General features: G+C 39.7%; 1 long non-coding RNA gene across 1 annotated transcript in view; it reads left to right on the top strand.

The window, feature by feature from the left end:
• LOC310685466 overlaps nucleotides 1-21,080 on the top strand; it is a 73,407-nt gene extending 52,327 nt beyond the window's left edge. Inside the window, exons 3-4 of the long non-coding RNA XR_014515298.1 lie at nucleotides 11,936-12,069; nucleotides 20,294-21,080. This is a non-coding gene — a long non-coding RNA (uncharacterized lncRNA). The remainder of the gene's footprint in view (nucleotides 1-11,935; nucleotides 12,070-20,293) is intronic.
• The last annotated feature ends 234 nt before the right edge of the window (nucleotides 21,081-21,314 follow it).

Here is a 21,314-nt window from a genome sequence, read left to right as displayed (position 1 = left end):
CAGAATAAAGAAAAAGCCAAAGGATAGTATTCAATAAGAATTCTGCAAATTGCAGCTTCCAAGTTTTTAGTGGTGCTTCCAAAACTTGCAGTTAGCTAGTCTGCACTGCAAATCTAACCTGGCAATGAATATTGCAGCAAGATACAACTAGCCATTACTAGAAAGGCTCTTGTGCCCACATCAATGCACAGAGCACGACGCAGAAAACTTTGCAAGTGAAACATACACCCACCACAGAAAAGAGCCTAGAGATTTAGTAGCTGCAATGCCTGATCTCTTAAGAAAACCTGGGGATAAATAACAACCAAGCCCCCATCTGATGCTCTACTATGGCTCTGGTCATTAATATCATATATTCTGTATAGGCTTAGCTTCACTAACACACACTTTCAGGCACCATGTAGCTATTCTGTTTCAACTATGGTTCATTATCATTTGTTGGTGATGTTCCAAGAAGAATTGCTGATCATTCCCATCCAATAACCCTAGGCATTTCTATTGTCTACTTACTTATGCAATTTAAACAATACAATTCTTGTGGTGTGTTTACCAGTTCTATTTTTATAATGTTGTTTTGGATTTGTGAAATGCTAGCAGTTTACATTGCATATTTTTTCCCCAAATGATAACACGTATTTGTATAATCTGTTTTTCTGGATATTTATGGCATTGTAATTAGTCCAATCACCAAATTCTGTTTAACAAGCATGTTATGTGCAGAAGTGAACAGTAAAGGGCATCATATTAGCACAGTTCCTTTGGGATAGTGCTATGCAAACCCTATTAATAGTAATGAAAGTCAAACAGTTAATCCTGGGGCATTGAACTGAAAAAAACCATTCCCCAAAGTTTTTGAAGCAATGCCATTTTCATATCAAGCAGTTGTGAGTGTATTGATGTTGTTCCATAAAACTTAACATCCAAGAAATGAATTCCTAGATGTGTAGCAAAGGTGATCACAACGAATTGTTCACCAGGGAACTTCGCAGTTTGCTATACATAATTTTTATTGATGAGAAAGATGTCAGGCACATAGGATTGGTACAAAGGTGACAGATCCTGGAGTTGCGTCCAATTCATTTTGAAATTATGTTAAATTTTTAATTAGCCATTAATTTTTCAGGTAAACTTCTGTTAGGATTTTTGATCCAGAATATGTTTCCTATGCATTGTCTTTTAACTTCAGTTTCAAAGGCATGAGGTACAGATGTCTTGGTGGTTTAGCTATGACCAGCAGACTGTTGAGAAGGGGAAAAAAGGCCTTTCCTAAATTGATGTGAGGAGCATAGAAACTCTAGAGCAGCTTCCTGATTCTTCTGGACAGCTCTAAACTTCACACAACAAGCACCACTGGACACAACGGTGTTACATTGTGTGAAAAATTACCTCACGTTAGGTGTGGTAAAGCTTCTCTTTATTACTGCTGATTCATCCAAGTGTGTGAAGGGCTCCCCTGTTTTATTCCAACTCCCATCATTGTCTTACATTTTCAGACCTTCACAAGAGGTTCAGAGGATGGCAGCACAAGAATGGGGTGCTGCTTCTTCTTCTTCTTCTTCTTCTTCTTCTTCTTCTTCTTCTTCTTCTTCTTCTTTGCAGTGGCTCCCCCTTTGTGGAATTCTCTCCCCAGGGAGATTCGTCCCAGCTTCACTGCAGTTCAGCTTCCTTTCTGCACAGATCATCAAGCTTGTGCAAGATGCATCCAACTGCATCAATTCCCCCCCCCCACACCCGAAGCATGTTTGCACATCCAGCCAGTGCCCCCTTTTTCCTTTGAGAATTAAATTCCATATGCATGTAAGTATATTTGTTTATTTAGAATATAATTTTCTAGCCCACACATCATCATATGATTCTGGGGCAAGTTATAATATAATAAACCAATAAAAGAACACTGCAATAAAATCAATTCAGCACAATTTATGAAAACAGATTAAAAATGCAGTGAATCCTTAAACACACCCAGGGACTCACAAATTAGCAAGAATTGGACACAGTTTTCAGTCTCCAGCAGCAGAGCTGCAATACCTACATCTCAGATTGAATGTTGTGGATTGTCACAGCATCCTGATAAATTCTAATAAATAATTATATCCCAATTTAAAACTGTTCTGTAACTATGTTCAGATGTTAACTAATGATTTGTTCAGGCTATTCTTAATGCTCTGCAGCCAACGGAGCCCTTGGGCACCCTTGTTTTCTATACTTTCATGGAAATGGATTTTAAATGAAGTTTTTGCAATGTATTTAATGTAGGGCAATGCACCAACACTTTTCTGCTTGATCAAGATTCCTATATCATATTTACTCTTAAGTAAGTCCTGTTTACCTATGTTAATTCCTGTCCAAAGGTACTACCTGTTTTACTGCTCCCTTTTGACAAAAGATAGCAGTTTCTGAGAAATGGGCTAATGTAGAAGCAACCAGTCTCGATTATAATTTTCAGTGATTATATAAAGAGAAAAATGTTTCTATAAGAATTTGATTCTTAAGCACTTAGCAAAGTGATGAGTTAAGTACTGGCTGTGCCTTCCTTCTGTTGAGGCAAATTATTCACTTAACAATAAATCATACTCAAATTATGTGGCAAGCAACTACTTTAGGATTTCAATGAGATCTGCTTCATTATCATAGATTGAACACCCAATTAGAACAATACATTTCCTTTCCTTATTTGCAGAAGACAGCTGTTATGTACATGCAAGGTACACACAACTATCCATCTCTGTATGGATAGTGCTGTTTTCATATGACGTTATCCCCAATCCTGTACTGGTATTCTCGTCAAAGAACTTATAGGGGCACATAGCAGCATTAAGTCACTCTAGGAGAACAACACACAACTCAAATCCTATTATTCTTTCCTTCAATAAATCACCTCATTGACATAGCCCATATCTAGCAAGATGCATTGAGCTTTTATAGATATTTGATTCCCAGGATCTGAAGGAAACACTACAGAAACTGACACCACAGTTATTTTTTAATGCTTAACAAACATGAGGGATTATAAAAGTATATAAATAAATCTCCAATGATACTATAAAAATTAAGAGGGGGTGAATGGTCTGCAGTTGGGTAGAAAGCTTGTTCTTATCTCCTCTCCCCTGGCAAAGAATAATTAAAATCTTAGTTTGACTGAATCTTGCACTTATAAAAATTTAATAGTTAAAACAGGAATAAGAGCAAAATCAGAGACTTCTGGAGAAGAAAATCAAATTAAATGTTTAAGAATGCATTTTTTCTTATTTAATCTTTATTTTTAAATTCAAAATAACTCCATTCTATGTCATATACTATGAATATTGCATTTCAAAGTTTTAATTTATGTATTTTGGTTTATGTTTCATCTTAAGTATAGTTTTTCCATAAGCATTTATGCATGCTGTTTTGTCCTCCTGAAGTTATGCCAGTGATGAGTGTGGCAGCTTATCTGAATGGTTTGCAAATAGATCAAAAAATGAAGAAATTGTTTACCGAGGTAAATTATGATGATGTCTTCATATTCATGCTAATGTGTGACTACACTCTACCCTTTCCTTGCGTCCTCTTTTATGTGTGCGTAGTCAGAAGAGTATATATTTGATCCTTATGTGCTGTTTCAGATGTTCAGAAATTGACAAGTTAGAGAAAACTATTTTAGTTTTTAAGGCACTGCTTGAGACACGCATTAATGTTTATCATAAATGGACAGAAAGTATCACATATGCGTGAAATCCATATTGACTAAAATGAGGACATTAAAATATATATATCTAAATTGTAGTTTAGAAATTGGCATACATGTATAAGCTGATTGAAGAGGATGTACCCAAAGGGTCTAATGGTCTGCATCACATCCAACAGACGTGGGATATTTTTGAAATTTAAATTAGCAGAGGTAAACAGGCACAAAGATTTATTTGAATATATATCCAAGGCTAGATTTGAAATTTGAAAAACACTTTAAAAGCAGCTGTGTTTGTGTGTGTGTGTAGTGGGAAGGCTGCTGCAAATTGGCAAAGCCCAAGTGTAGGTTTCAAAAGAATTGTGTATGGATTATAATTTCTGCAAAGTAATGGGAATCACTTTCCCCTTCTGTTGTGACATGAATCCTGATATGGGATTGGCTGCTTGGTTTCTGTAGAAACATAATGGGATGACAAAGTCTCATGGTATGGTGGTGTGTGTGTGGGGGGGGGGGTGTTGTGAGGGGGTGTCATGAGAAGCCTCTTAATCCTAATTTGCTACCTAATTGCAACTGCATCCTTTAGTCTCAGATAAGTTACTGGAATGACTGAGCAGCCAAGACTGGGCAACAAAACTCTTTCTAATCAATTTCACTCACTCACTTACTCAGGAAGAAAGGAAGGAAGGAAAAGTTCCTGAATAGTGGGGCATTGTGAGAGGAAAATATTGTCATGCACTCTCTTTTTCTATCTCACTAATGGGTTACAGGTACAGGTCTGTGCACATAAACTTAAGGTTTTTTGTGTTCATTTTTTAAAAAGTCTTTAAAAGCAGTTCATGAACTACTCCAGTAGAAAAGGTAAGTGTGTTACTCATCAAAGGCACAACCCAATAGATACACACAATAATAACCCCCAAATTTAGGCATGTTTATTGTTGCACTACAGTCTGTGCCCAGATAATGTGTATTCTTTGAGATGTATCTATTCACAGCATGCTGAGCCCTTTTAATCTTTGAATTTTTGTACAACACCTAATAGAATTTAAACAGTTTTCAGTTCCTTCTTCTTCTTCTTTGGCGATCACTTGTAGCCAAGTAAGATTGTCTTCCATAAACACGGTTTTAACAACGAGTCCGTAAGTGACTCTGGAGGCCAATTCTGGATCCACATGTCCTTCCACAGTGGGGACATTGGTTCCCGGGCAGGAGTTGATCACAGTGTGGATTTGCCAAATGTGCTGTTGCCAACTCCTTCTTTCCCAATAGCCCCAGGCCACAGATTGAAATCTTGCCCAACTCTTGCATTAAAATCACCCAGGAGTATAATTTTATCTTCCTTAGGTGTCTCTGTTAGGACGGTATCCAGCTGAGAGTAAATTTTTTCTTTAATGTCTCCATCGGCATCCAGTGTTGGCGCATAAGCGCTTATAATAGTAGCCTGTTGCTTTTTGGTGAGCTTTATTCGAAGAGTTGAGAGTTGCTCATTAATGCCGGTAGGGACTTCTGACAGGAGCTTCACAAGGTCATTTTTGATAGCGAAGCTTATGATTATTAACAACATCAGTTGTTTTATTTCTGATGCAGGAAGGAAGTCTAATTGCTTATCCATATTTAGAACACCTCTGTAACTGAAAACATAATATGCACACAGGTATCAAGAGCAGGTGCACACTAGAAGTTATCCACTTTCTCATCTCATGGTGGATATGATCTGCTTTAGGCATTTCCACAGGATAATTTCCAGCAGAAACCTGTTGTAGTTTCAAAGGACTTGAAATTTGCTGTGAGTGTGTCAGTCCCATTAATACAAGGGCTGTTGAGGCCAGGTAGGAGGGCCTCTCCATGGAGGTTTTATTCCCTTGCTTCTTGCTTGGTGCTTGTAGAGCTTCTTTTGAAGTTTTGCTAGCATGCCTATGAAATGAAGCTTTGAAGTTCCAAGTTTTGAAAATAGGGACTGTTGGCTTAACCACAAATCTCTCCCAATCGCTTTATTTCAAAGGCCATTTCTCCTTTCTCTCTTTGCTTCCCCCTGCATTCATTCCTTTGCAGCACAATCATTTAAATGCATGCACTAAATTTCCTGGCTGTAGAAGCCAGAGGCTACAGAGGAAAACATGGTCCCAGGTCCCAGTGAGAAGACAAAGACTGAGGGTGAAAGCCATCTAGCCAACTTCTTTGGCAGCTGCTGTTGACTCTAGAGATGCTTCCAGCCCATATCCTGAAACAGACATCTGAAAAATGGGGGAAGCAAGTGTTTGAAATGCAAAGCACTTTCCTAATGTTTAGCAAATTGACTAGAGGGGCAGTTAACTCTTTGCCCCCATCAGGTAGAATAGCCCCTGGGCAGCACAGGCCAGTGGTTCAGTTAGTCTGAACTTCTTTAGCTCACTCATGTTACAGAGACCAACACTATTTATATGTTTAAGCCATTTAGTAGACCAAGGCTCTAATGAGCACAGAAATGTTATTTTAGTTGTGATGCAAACATGAAAAGCTTTTTAAAAGCCAAGACATTATTTGGTTAACATTTACAGTGCGCACATTTAAATGACTAGTAATGTATACAAGTTTTTAAAAAATGGAAAACATGGAGGATTACCCCTCCCTCTGTGTGAATATATTATATTCAAAATCTACCAAAATCAATTGTAAGGCTCTTTTAACACTGGGGGGGTGGGGGTGGAATAAGTGTCTACCTTCAGTTTTCTTGTTAAGGAATGTGCTTCTTTACAAATGTTATAAAGGCATATCTTTCAAAAACCATTGGAATATCCCTTAGGGAGGATACATGTAGGCTTCAAGGAGCAGTAACTTATTCATTGCTAAGGACTGAATTGGCAATACACTGTTAGCTGGAGAGCTACATATGTTGTTGTCAGTCACATATAACTTGTACAATATAGGGTTGTTCACACATTTCCCAGAACACAGATAAAAGCTGTTTCTACACATGTAGAAGAGCTTGTATGAGGAAATGTATACTTCTTGATTATACAGCTCAAGTACTGTATTCACAGGAACACAGATTTTACACTCATATGAATGGGTGACTTACCCTCATGTGTTGGTTTCACAGACCTACAATGATGCCAAAGAATATTTGCCCTGGGACAAAAATATACATTTCCAAGACTTTGCACTATGAGGCTTTGTACTTATTAGCTTCCATATACCCATGTTCAGCCCACGTCTTCAGTGCCTGCATGGGCTGGGCGACGGGAGCACCTTCACTAACCTTCCGAGCACAGGAACGCAGGAACAGCAACACAGCATTCCCGAGGAATAGGTCCTGGTGCTGTGGACTCACATGTGCTCATGTGAGCACCCAAATGCAGCAGAGCAAACGGAAGCAAAGCTGTGGAGGTTTTGTAGCATACCTAATTTATTTTTCCTAATTAAACATATAAAAGAACATAACAAACATGTATGAGAGAAGCAGCTCTCATACAGCCATCCTGTCTCTAGACAGATCAAAGGAAAAGTCATGCAGTACTAGAGATGTACTGAAAGTAAAACAACATGATCAAGTGATCCTTGCAATGGGAGGGATGAAAATACTGACAATTAGATCACCCCTGAAGGGACAAAAGAAGGCAAAATCACCTGCTTTCTGCACAGGCATGTCTGCATGCACTGATCAACTGATTACTTCTACTCCCAAAACAACAACAATAAATTCAGACACTGTCTTCGTTTTCCACCCTAACAGGTAAATAACAGTGCTATCATGGCACACATCTGCTTGGTGGCAATGTAGGGTGAATTTTTTGGTGTAGAAATAGAGGTGGAACCTGTCATGCATCATTGCATGGTAACATGCGCGCGCGCGCGCGCACACACACACACACACACACACACAGAGGATAATATATCTCAATAAGAACAACACTACATTAAGACACTACTCATCTTTGTTATCATTTCCCTGGGAACCTAACACATACTTATGTCTTCACACAAGGGGAATATACAATTTACTTGGTGCAGGTCTTTGGTGAGATCAGTTATGTCAGGAGGAAATCTCAAGTGGCTGTTCATGACAATTTTCTTGAGCATCAGAATAAAAAGTGCTGGCTTCAATATACCATTTAAAAACCTAAAGCTGTGACCTGTTTAATCTCAGTTATTGATATCCACGTTCACCTACAGCTAAAACATTTTTTTGCTATCTGAAAAAAATAATTAAAGACTCTAAAATCACTGAAGACTATCAATATGTGGTAACCTTCGCCATATACTGCAACACCTGAAAAATAGTGATGGAACATTCAGAATCATGAGAGGATCTGCCTTAATTCCTAGTCTGCATTCCTCCACCACAGAGCTTCATAAGGTGTTAAGTCAGTATCTGAAGCAACAGAGAACCATATGGCAGCAATAAGATGCAGTTAGAACGATTTCTTAAGGGAAGTCTCTGCCTATTGTTTGGGTGGGCAGGTAGAAACTTTGACATGATTCACAGTTACAGACTTTAATCACGGCTCAAAGTCTAGAAAGCTGTTAATGTAATTCTATATTTGGCTTCTGCAGGTGGATTTGGGAATTGGAGGTACGTTTGACGAGGAGCTGTAAAATAATTTAAAATAAACTAAAAAGCTCTGTACTTGTAAACCATGATCAATCCTCTCTCTCCAAGTTGTTGGAGAATTTCTACTGCCACTTGTGATTACAAGAATATCACATCTTCTAATTAGAATGGGTTCTTAAAAGTCTGTATCATTTGATTAGTATGAAGATGGATGTTAGTGCTTGCTCAGGGTATGAACACAAGCCTTGGGATTTATCTTACGTTGGATTCAGTTTGAGCTGTGAGTTATGTATACAAGTTGGGATGTGAGAACTAGATGTGCTCTTCATATGACTGTGTGAGGTAAGCAGTGGCTAGGGATGTGAGATAAATTGGAGTCAGTTCATGCTTATGGATGAAGTTACCTAATTAGAACTTTCTAAAACAATATGAGAAGCAAAACATCTCTCTCCTTCAAAATGAACACTTCTCTGAATTTTGTGATGCAGTTCTCCGGCCAAGTAATGTGTTCACAAATGTATATACTATGGTAAGGTGCACATCAAAATGCTTACATTTGTGGAGATACCATTAAAAATGCATTCTGTTGGGGAAATTGTGTTTCAAAAATGTATCTATGAGGAAACAGTTACACAAAACACTGATGAATTTTCATGAAGGCTTAAAAAAAAAAAAGCACCTTCATGAACAGATGCAGAAATGTGGATAACTAAACTTTAGATTGGAAAAATGAGAAGCACAGAGAGCAAACTGGACAGATTTGCCCATCCCTAGGTATGACCTGAGGCACGGGCCTCCAGCTTTCAGGTCTGGCATGATGGTGTGCACTGTTTCAAGATACCACCAGAATTTTTGTTCTGTCCCTTTGTCAAGGAATTGGAATGCTGGGTAATTCTATTTATAGGATTCCAGTAGCTAGGTGCATGTTCTGTCATTTGAAAAGCAGTTTGCATGCCAGCAGATAGCTATGCAAAAGCATTTTGCATTTTTATACAGGAGGGTATGACCTTCATAATTTACTTGGAGCTTCCATTCTCATTACCTGTGGGACACTCAATCAGAGATGAAAATAAATTATATTGTTCAGCTGCTTTTTCTCCCTGTATTCTGTTTGTAAGTGGGTATTTTTCATTGACCTGAGGTATTTGTAACGATGATGTGTTCTCCAGTTATAAATATTGATAGAGCAAAGATGAAAACATTTACACTTGGAATTTTTGATTAGTTTCTATAACACTTGTGGAATAAGCATTAGCATTCTAGGAAAAAATATTCATTTATTTTGAAAAGACAACAAATCATAGAAACAGTAAGTCATGCTTCAGGGTTGTTTTTTTAATTAAGTGCTTTGCTTCACCTATTGCTTTATTTTGATTTTGTTCTCCAAAGGCTGAACTTTATGCCCAGTATTATGGTAATGCATTGCATATGTAACAGTGTGGATTACGACTTGGAAGGAGAATTTAAAAAAACCAGCCAAATGAAGCACTTATTGTACAGTAATGTCAGTTAGACTGTGTCAGTATCCACCATTAGAGTCCATAAATCTACTCAGCTTTTCAAAATATTGAAATGTGTAATATTTAAGACATCAGAGTAGCTGTCGGTCATAGTCGGTTCTAATTAGTGGAAGCCACTGTGTGTGAGGTTTGACAAGACACTTGATCTGCCTTTGCCACAGTTGACCCAGTTGTGAAACTGATAAAAGATATCGCATAAAGGCAAGACGCCCTGAAAAACAAATCAGACAGAGGAGCAACACACAAGAAGAGTTCAAGTATTATGGGGGAAATATGAGAATCTTTGGTTGGCATATATATTTGAACATTTATCTATCTATATGAATATCTATTTTTCCAGTCCTTTTTGGGTTGAAAAATGAGGGGCTGGTACTCATATACAGTGGTACCTCAGGTTACATACGCTTCAGGTTACATATGCTTCAGGTTACAGACTCCGCTAACCCAGAAATAGTACCTTGGGTTAAGAACTTTGCTTCAGGATGAGAACAGAAATTGTGCAGCGGCAGCGCAGCGGCAGCAGGAGGCCCCATTAGCTAAAGTGGTGCTTCAGGTTAATAACAGTTTCAGGTTAAGAACAGACCTCCGGAACGAAATAAGTACATAACCAGAGGTACCACTGTAGTGATAAAAGTGTCATGAGTGCCAACACAAAATGACTGCCCTGTGTAGGAAAAAAAAGAGGTGCTGGTACTCTGCACTGGTAAGCGCTCTCTCTCTCTTTCTTTCTCTCTCTCTTTCTCTCTGCCTCTCTGACATATACACACACTATCTGTGTGTAATAGAGAAAGAGAAAAAGATATTCCGTTAGCAATTTTGGACTTCTGCAGTATCCATATGAGCAGCTGGACAGGTCCTGCATGATTTGAATTTAGTGAGGTCTGGTAACATCATTATGCCAACTGGGACCAATATTTCATATTTTGGCCATGGAAAGAAACATTAAGAGAGACCCAAAGTTTATTTTAATAATGAGTTCTTGTGCAGCAGATTCTATGATCAAATCATATTGTTACGATTATTTTCTGTATTTTTCATAGCTCATTTCCTAATAGCAGTAAAATGACCAATATGAATAGTTTTTAAAGCAAAAACTCCACCTATTTCCAGTACATCACTTTTGCATATTTCCCCTCTTAATTCTATTCCATTACATTTTTGCACATATTTTAATATACTTGTGGATGCATATTTCATCTCAATAGAGGCAGAATCCTCTGGAATAGCATACGTTCCTAGTTAATGCTTTTAAAAGTATGCAAAGATGTAGGCAGAGGCAATCCCTACCTAACATCAGAGAAGACCCCTCAGTGTATCGTCATGAGAGGTAATTAGAGTAACCCTTGCTTTTGTATCCACTAAAATACATCTGTCATTACGACCTAAGTGTTGGCTCCTGACTGCCTCATGTCTGCTGTACAGACTGTCAGAGAAGACCTCTCCTCCTCCCAGAGGGGAGGAGTTGTGAGCGGGAGCAGCTTCCCGGAGCAGCAGGGATGCGTATACGGCTCCCTGCCTCTGATTGCTTCTGCTGCCATGGCCAAGCCTTTCAGCCAGCCAAAAGGGCCAGCTGGTGGGTGGGGTTTAGCTGCATTTAAGCAGCCACAGCAGTGCTCTGACCCCAGTCGGTTCCTGCTTGCATCGGATCTCTCGCCCTCCCTCCCTTTCAGGTCAGCTTCCTCTGCATATTGACCTTGCTATGGACTTTGGTTGGTTGCCTTGGTTGCCCAAGGGGACCGGTAGGACTTTTTTTATCCATTTTGCAAATTGGCACCAGCCTCTTGGTTTTTTTGCCTACCTCGTAGTAACTCGTCACAACTTTTTGGTATTGGTGGTTAGGCATTGGAATATATGTACTGTGTTGGAGGATTGGGTATGGCCATCATCGACCCCTCCTCTTTGGGGTATTCTGTTAAAAGAATCTGGTGTTCGTGGATCCTGTCTGATGCCCTGCTGGTGGCTAGGGCCATGGCATGACCCCCAGTTACGTCATGGGGAAGCTACCAGTTGTATTTGCACCAACAAGCTCCTCCCACTGGTTGTTAACCCTTGAAATGACTCCCTGCTGAGAGGGGTGGAGTCATGTATTGCTGTTTTATCCAATGCCTAAGCCAATACCACTCACATGCTGTAACCAATAAAGTTGTGGCCTAATTTTGCCCATTAACCTAAAATAACATGTCTTTTTGTCTTATTATAATCTTATGCGGGTGGCAGGTCCTCGACTCACAAGTCAGGATATCTTTATGGGAGTTGATGTCCCTACTCCTGTGGCTGCTGTTCTTATTCCTCTGATCATATGGGAAATACATCTATATACATTAGATGCTGCAACAATGAGGGAAGAAGAGGTAAGTTTTTGTCATCATTTTCAAACTAAATTTTCAAAGTTCTATTTAAAATATTATATTTTTTCTACTTTTCACTCCTTTGTTAGAAAATGCTTCCATTTTGACAGTATTGTAGCCAGCTCATTTAGGCACAATCCTAAGCATGTTTCCTCACAGGAAAGTTCCCCTGTCTCCAGCTGGGCTTACTCTCAAGTAAATGGGCAGGGTATTTCCGTCTAAGTAATTTTAGACTGAGTTATGTTGCATTAAACAAAATGAGTTTGGAGGGTAAAACTGGGAAGCATTTAAGGAGCTCAAGTTCCAGCTTGTGCATTTGTTCACAAACTGTTCATTTAAAACATTCTTCTTGTATTATTTTGTGTGAGACATTGCCTCCCTGGATGACTGCAATGTTTAACAGAAATGAATAATAAATACTGGTATAAAACATGTCAAGTCAATCTAACATAAGTTGCTGAATAATTCTTGCCTAAAATGAAAGGATTTCCTTCTCTCTCAGGAATGAGCCTATAGTCACCTGAATAGCTTCACATGATAATTATAACAGGGAGAAAACTCTTCACATTCTGTAGAGGTTTGGTGGACAACCAAAGATATATCCATTTGGCACAACAAGGCATTGGGTTGCACCCAACAAAGGATTAGCCATGGACTTCTGCTTGTGCAACAGAACTTCCCTTCTCTCTCTTTTCCCTGTGGACACCCCGCAAAGAATGTGTTCTGGGTTGCCCCCCAGCGAGAGGCACGTTAAGTTCCTCTGTGCAAGCAGAAGTCCTTGTGCTAATAGGGCAACTTCTTTGGATACAATGCAAGATCATCTAGGCCACTTCACTCTCCAAAAATTCAGGGCCGGCTAGCAAAAGTTTCCTGTTCCCTCACAGACATTTCCAGCTAATTAATGCAATCTTCATAGTAATGAGGGTAGCTGTGCTGTAGAAGAAGCTCTTTGATAAAAAAAAAAAGGCTTTTTAAATGCCAGCACAATGTGTCATGTATTTACCATTATGTGATAATGTCACCATCTCATCTTTATAACCTTTTATAAAATCACGGCTATATATAGTCAGGTGTAGCTGTTTCACTTTACACCAATTTATTAAATGCTGGGGTATCAAGCATTTTTTTTTTTGCACGCAAGAAAGTTCAAAATGTTGTAATGACAAGGATTCTGGCCTCTATTATCAACAGTGTGTCAAAATATGTCTCTTCCTGGGATATGTTTCCGCCAGCCAGTGTATCCCGAGGCTCCACCTTGGTTAGTTCTCTGCAGCAGAGTTACTGTATTTCATATGGAAGACTGGAACTTTTAAAAGAGATGCCATCTTTTCCAATCTGTTACTTTGACCATGGCCATGTCATTTGGACTCGCATATTAGAAACAATGAAATAACATATTAGAAATAAGCCCTTTCTCCTGCTTTTGAAAAGAGGATTGCCTCTTGTTTCTTATTTTGAAGCAGTGCTTGCCTGTCCAACTGGTTATATGGTACACTAACCAGAAAAAGGTGTCACAATCACGGGAGGTCAAGGAAAGTAGAATTGTGTCCTACCACTCCCCAAAGCATGGAATGTTCACAGGGTCCTGGCTATATAGTGAATGCACCTTGGCTGTGAGTGCTGAAAACCTGCTCCCTGCCTTGAAGTCCTTTTTCCAGCTGTTCTGGAAGGGCAGGGACCTGACTGACTCCAGCTACAAAAGCTGAGGCTGCTGAGAAGTCAGAGACCATCTTGGCTATCTCTTACTGCAGACCTATGTTGTTGAACCTGCTGCCCGCCATGAACCACCATTGGCAAGATGGGCAGCAACAGCAGCAGATATGGTCTGTGGTGATGATAATATTTTATTCTCTTGTTAATTATGTTGTGTACATTTTATATTTGACTTCCTTTAGTAATGGTTTTGGGACACGGGTGGCGCTGTGGTCTAAACCACTGAGTCTCTTGGGCTTGCCGATCAGAAGGTCGGTGGTTTGAATCGCCGCGATGGGGTGGACTACCGTTGCTCGGTCCCAGCTCCTGCCAACCTAGCAGTTTGAAAGCACGCCAAAAAGTGCAAGTAGATAAATATTGGTATCACTCCGATGGGAAGGTAACTGACGTTTCTGTGCACTGCTCTGGTGCGCCAGAAGCGGCTTAGTCATGCTGGCCACATGACCCCAAAAAACTGTCTGCGGACGAACGCTGGCTCCCTGGGCCTGTAAAACAAGCTGAGCGCCGCAACCCCAGAGTCATCTGCAACTGGACTTAACTGTCTGGGGTCCTTTACCTTTACCTTTTTAGTAATGGCTTATTTCAAAATCTTTTAGATAGCATTTTAGTTTCCTATTATAATCCTTCCATTGCTGCCAAGCTGGACAAGCATATTGTCAAGGCAGCCACAGCAGTGACTTGCCTCTCCAAAGAGTATGGGAGAATGTGAAGGTCTATGAAGCTTGTGTGTTGAGCATGCTGCTTTATGGAAATGAGTCATGGGCAACTTATGCCTGCCAGGAGTGATGCCTCAATACCTTCTATATGTGCTGCATCAGGAAGCATCACATGGCAAAGATGTGGTCTCCCAAGCCTCAGACACTAGACCAACTCTGCATTACGAAGATGTCTTCAAACATGAAGCCTGACAACATTAACTCTGCTGTATGGGAATGCCTTGAGGATGAGCTTAGAGATAGATAGTCAGGTCGTGTATACCCACAGCAGTGACTAGAGGCAGAATGACTGCTGGGAGAAGCACAGAGAGAAGAAACCTGGTTTTGGTGCTGCAAAACAGGACGTCTTCATCTGCTCCACCTGCAACAAAACATATCTCTCCCATATTGGTCTCTACAGCCACTGAAGTACTGTAACTTCCAGCAGTCCGACATTACCCACAAAGGCACATTTTTCCACTAAGTCACATGGATGCAATGTTGCTTTGAATGTATACTTTCTATCTGACTTTCTTTAGTGATGCTTTATTCTGGATTGTTTTATTTGATGTTTTAATGTGTTGTGAACCACTTTGAGATTTTTTCCCCTTATAAATATAAAGTGGTATAGAAATGAAATGAATAATAGTAACAACAACAACAACAACAACAACAACAACAACAACATCTGAAAGTAAATAAATTCCATATTGAAGCCCAGTTTGTGTGTACATTTAAGCTGGAACACAGTTGTTGCTTAAAACATAACCACAAAATCAGGTTGCTCAGAATGTTTCTGTTTGAGGGGATGATCTGGTCAATATGAATTGGCAAGCTCTGCTATCCATCACCCCAACTAAAATCCTGTATAGGTCTAACTCGTTTGGCTTCTTTGGGTGTGGAGTATGGAGGTTTTTTAGGCAGAGGTTGGATGGCCATTTGTCATGGTTGCTTTAGCTGAGATTCCTGCATTGCAGGGGGTTGGACTAGATGACCCTTGGATCCCCTCCAACTCCAAGATTCTATGATTCTATGGGCACAGTGTCTCTCCCATTTTTCTTCACACATAATGCTATTTCCCATGCCTGGGAAATAAAATCTGCAAGCTCAGGAGGTTGTTTTTTCTCCTGTTCAATTTATAACTTAAAATAAGTCAGTGACATGACACTAATTCAAATTGTGTCAGCTTGAAATTAAATGTGGTCCTTAGATCTGGAACTTTGTTCTTTCATCGTATTTGAAAAGCAAAGAACTTTGCTTGTGCTATGTGTCTAGACACAAACACATAAGAAGATTTCATTGGGAAGTTTTGCCACAGATTTATATTGTGATTAAAATGGAAAGAAAAACAGTCTTAACCAATGCTGCACTGGTGACATATTCAAAACTCAATGTGTATAGTGCTTAGTAATGTTCAGAATTAGCACCATGTGTTTTGAGATTCTGGATCAGGCAGTTGTAACAGACCAATTTTCCAGGTTTGTTTCAAATGTGTGGGGTTTGATATTTTAGAATATGTTATTCTGACATTTTGCATGTAAACAATTGCTATCCATCCTTTGGGCAACAGAGCAATAATTTATCATAGCATTTTGGGGGATCTGAATCAACATTATGTTATTGGAGCCCATTGTTTATTTGCTTTAAGAATGAGTCAATGCAATAATAACAGTGATGTGATAACAGCTTTTGCCCTATCCTAAACCAGCACAACATCAAAACAACTCTGATGTATCATTTATGGATATTGCTTGTAGTCCAGTTGTTCTCAACATTTCAGGCTTCAGGGAAAGGAAAACTGGACGGAAGTTCTGCATGGCTTATTAAGCGGAAAGAAAAGCCATCCTAATTTTAAAAGCAGAGAAAATGTTTACATCAAATCTAGCACTCCAGTGGGAGAGGAAACAGCTCTGTAGCAAAGAGCACATCCTTTGCATGCAGAAGGTCCCAGGTTCAGTACCCAATATCTCCAGAAAAAGGAGCATGTAGAAAGTGATGTGAAAGACCCTGCTCTGTTTGAGACCTTGGAGAGGAGAAATCAGATGTAGCAGTAGATGCAACTGAGCTAGGTGGATAAATAGTTTGACTGAGTATAATACAACTTCTTCACTTCTTCTTTTTGGTCCCTAGTTCATTTGCCTTTTTGTATTCATATGGGTTGCTTGCAGGACAAAAAAAAAAAGCCCTTCTATTTTGAAGTAAACAACCTGATCCTGCTATGTAATTTTCATCAGAAACCAGTCCCACTTAAATCAATAGGATTTATTTTCCAGTAAGCATGCAAAAGATTGTAGCGGTGACCTGAGATTCTGTTTGCTGAGAGTTTAGTCTCCCTAGAGCCCTATTCAGGGTTGTCTTTTAGATCAAATAGATAAGGGGAAAGAGTGGGGCTAAACATGCCATCTCCAGCTCCAGTTCTGCCCCTGCCATCCTTCTTGAGTTGGAGGAACACAGGGAGTTTCCCACTACAGCCTAACCATACAGTCCCATACATGCCCAGGCCAAAAAAAGTCCCACTGAGTTCAGCAGGGCTCACTCCATATTTCTCTAACAGGAATTGGATTTCAGCCAGAGTTGTTTAGCAACTCAAGTACAGAATACAGTACATTTGAAATATGGCATATCAGTGCTAAAGGCTAAGAATCAAGATGCCAATAAAGAAACACTTGAGCTCAATAGAGAGACACTTCAGCTCAGTATTTCTTTGTGAAATAGAGAGGAACAGCAAGGAAAGTTCATAATATGTTCACATTTTATGCAACACACCTGGGTTACAAAATGCAATATTTGACAGATGAAAACAAATATTTTGTCAGGACCGGGGATTTCTATGTCTCCTTCAGTGGCAACAAGAGGCAGGAAAAAACAAAGAGTCCTTAGTAATGCATTTATTCAGTCATCACGGTGAGAAACAAAAAAATCCAGTCAGCCTCTCATAATGGTGTTGCTCCAACTGAGCTCCTCCCCCTTCTCTTCCTAGCAACAACACTTCCCCTTATGGTGTCCGTTCATGGCCAACTGCCTCTGAGTCCTTTGCTCTTGCACTCTTAATGAACATTGAGTTCTAGGAGAAGGGAGGTCAGCTATACTCTCCAGTGACAATGTGTCAGCTGGCTGCTCTGACTCTTCCTCCCCCTTCTCCCAACACCCCCCAACTCTTCTGCTTTCCTGTCTCTGAGCTGTGATCTTCCTCAAACCCCTGCTGTAAGTCAATACTGCGTTCCTCTTCTCTAGAAGCTTCAGAAGGGTGTGTGTGAGATATCCACAATTCCTCCTCTTCCCCTTCGATCCAGTTCCTGACATGTTTGCTACATCACTTTTTATTAAGAAAGATGGACACTTTGCTTCTTAATGTGTTTACATGAAGCAACTTCTTGCCTCCAGCTTCAAATTAGGTTCTGTGCCCTCTGTACACATTAGTCACATGTTGGGTATTGCTCTGTTGAATCTAGATCATTGGGCAATAATCCCCATCATGCCTGACCATTTGCTAAATTGGGTGGGGATGATGGGGATTGTGGTCCAACACCATTTAGGGACTCAAAGTTGACCCAAGTTTGAACACTGATTTAGAATATAGTAAAGAGGTAATTGTTCTCACATTTCTTCTTCTTCTTTAAATATCAAGGCAAGCTGCATATGGCAGGGAACCATTTTCATATACTAAAGCCACTGCACGATAATGCTGCTACCAGCACTTTCCAATTGCTCTTGCCATACCACTGCCATTTCGTAGATTACACTGCACCAGTACCAAAGAAGCAAATATGGCAGCACACTATGGTCCAGCCGGGTTCTGTAAGCACATTTGCAGGCCAACACTCAGAAGTTGAAGTAGCCCATTTCATTCTGCTTTGGGCTGCATCAGAAATTAGGTGCCCATGTTTCAAAAATACATGTTATTCTGACACTTGAAAGATTGTTGTGATGGCTGAATGTCAAGGGGAAAAACCTGACTGGAGTTTTAGGCATTAGTTACAAAACTTCCCCCTAAAGATCCAATATTGACAAAATTATTAAAAGAAGATTTATGAAGCTGTCATACTAGTTTCTGCCAAATAATGAGGAATCCAAGTAATGTGTGACTGAATTAAAATATTTACACCTTGGCCAGTGGGGTGGAATACTTTGTTGTAAAAGAACATCCCAGACTGACAGACTAAATTCTTGATTTGGTTACTTCCACCAGTTCCTTTTACATTATTTAGTGCAAGGCACTTCCACTAAGAATATAATGGAAGTTATAAATGAGTAGTAATGGGAAAACATGTTTTTCTTGTTTGCTCAATGTTAATAGATTAACAATTGTTTTTTGTTTCCTTTTTAAAAACAGCTTTGGAATTAAATTCCACTACCACAGATTTCTGTACAGAGATTGATCAAGAGATTTATTTATTTTTTGCTTTCTTTTTAAGTTGAAAAAGGCCCAAAGAGATTTTACAAAGATGGAGCATTAAAGACAAAGGGAATAAATCAATATGTAGGCTGGCTGGAAGTGGTCTGTGGCTGTAAGCCATATTTGTGAGCATTGTGGAAACTGCCATATATGTGAATCTAAGCACGTGCAAGCAGTTTCAGGATCACAAGAGTCCAAGCTGTGAAGATGTTCTATGTTGTAATAAGAAAACATTCTAGAAACATTGCTACTATGTGAGGGGATGAACATTGTGGGAGGAGAAGTAAAGTACAGAAAGCTGGATTTATGCAGCATTAGAGTTGCCTAAATGTGCTTCATTAATCAAACCACGGTTCTATGCAAAGCTGTACAGTTTCTGCACAGTCAATACAATGCTGTCTAATCACTGTAGTGATGACACCTGAGCTAATCCAAAAACCAAGCTGTGTGACAGCACCAACTTGGTCTCACTTGTAGAAACAACAAATTGAGAAGAAAAGGTAGGTATAATCACCATGAACCTGAGCCTATTACATAACTGCTAAATAGAAGTATGGTAAAGTATGGGGTGTGGGTGGCACTGTGGTCTGTGGTCTAAACCACTGAGCCTCTTCGGCTTGCGGATAAGAAGTTCGAATCCCCACGACAGAGTGAGCTGCCATTGCTCTGTCCCAGCTCCTGCCAACCTAGCAGTTCAAAAGCACTCCAGTGCAAGTAGATAAATAGGTACCGCTATGGCGGGAAGGTAAACGGTGTTTCTATGTGCTCTGGCTTCCATTCCATTGCGCCAGAAGCAGTTTAGTCATGCTGGCCACATGACCCAGAAAACTGTCTGTGGACAAATGCCTGCTCCCTCGGCTTGAAAGTGAGATGAGTGCCACAACCCCATAATCACCTTTGACTGGACTTAACCATCCAGGGATCCTTTATCTTTTTTACCTTTACATAGAATTATGTTAGTCTAATAAAGGTATCACTAATGTGATGTTTTCCAGATGTTGCAAACTACAACAATGAGTTCCTGGATACTCTGCCTGATTTTATGACATGGTTGGTGCTCCTGTTGATGCTCTAGTCTTACCATGGAGCAAGGAGATGGAAAGGACTATAAAAAAGGATCACTTCTGAGTGCCCTCTCTTATGTTGCAGGGCTCATAAAGCTTCATGGTATTTGGGGAGCTTAAGATGATGAATAAAGCAGGATGAGCACAGGTGATATGAATCTTAGGATGAAGTCAACAAATAAAAGTACAAGCACATCTTCATGTTTACCATGTGGTGGTGGCATTTCTCTCCTTCTTTTCTTTACAAAGGTATATTGCCCATTGTCCCGGCACAGTATCAAATAAGTTATTTCCAATGTTTTGAATGACAAAATACCCCTTTTCTTGTGACCATTGCTGACCTCTTGACTTCATCGCAGGAATGACTTTATTCAGCAGAATAGAAGAGGATTCGTACAAAAGAACACGATGAGAAATGGAACAAAATACTGTGCCGATTCTATCAGGGATTGTGGTGCCTTCTCCTTTACCCACTTGAAGAAGAACTGTCAGCAGGGAAATGATATAGTATGTAACTCTGTGAAACTACCAGGGGATTTTATATTATATTATTTGACACATAAGACAAAAAGTTTGCCCCTGTGTGCCTTAGATAGGGTTTTGTCCTTGAATCTTAACTACTTGACATGATGCTATAAGGGAACAGTTCATGAGGTACAGAGGATGTCAAAGGCACTTGGGTCATTCCCATGTCATTGCTTTGCTTGCATATTTGTAAAATAAATCAAAATTACAGACTCCTGTACAGCTCTGGTGATCTCTCCTCTCAAAGGAGGCTGAACATAGGTAGTGCTGGCCCCTAGAACTTCTCCTTGCTGCAGGAAGTGTGGAGTGCATACCAATGTGTCAACGGGAAGGTACAATACAGGTAGTACATCTCTTTATGCAGTTTTTGCTGTTGCATCATATTTGTGGTTGTGTTAATATAATGCAGAAATGCTTGATTATTTTGTTCAGGTCATGTGGACCAAAGACTCTGTCTCTGTCTCTCTCCCTCTCTTTGTCTCTCACACACACCATGAAAACACAATCATCAGCCAGAGATCTCTTTCCTGAATTTTGTGATGCTGTTATCAGCTCAAAAACATAGAAAAAAAGTGCAACAATATGTATAACAATTCACAATATACTATTGAAATATGTAAACTATGGCCAAACATCTGCACTATGCAATATAATATATTAGTCATATTTCAGTGCAAATTTCTCGTGTGTGTGTGTGGTGTGTGTCCTTTAACTGTTTGATACAGTAATTGGATGCTCGTATCTAGTTACAGGTAGGTAGCCGTGTTGGTCTGCCATGATCAAAACAAAATTTAAAAATCCTTCCAGTAGCACCTTAGAGACCAACTAAGCTTGTTATTGGTATGAGTTTTCATG

The sequence above is a fragment of the Podarcis tiliguerta genome, assembly GCF_965153285.1.
Source record: "Podarcis tiliguerta genome assembly, chromosome: 9".
NCBI lineage: Eukaryota > Metazoa > Chordata > Lepidosauria > Squamata > Lacertidae > Podarcis > Podarcis tiliguerta.
This window is presented reverse-complemented; position numbering and strand designations above follow the sequence as displayed.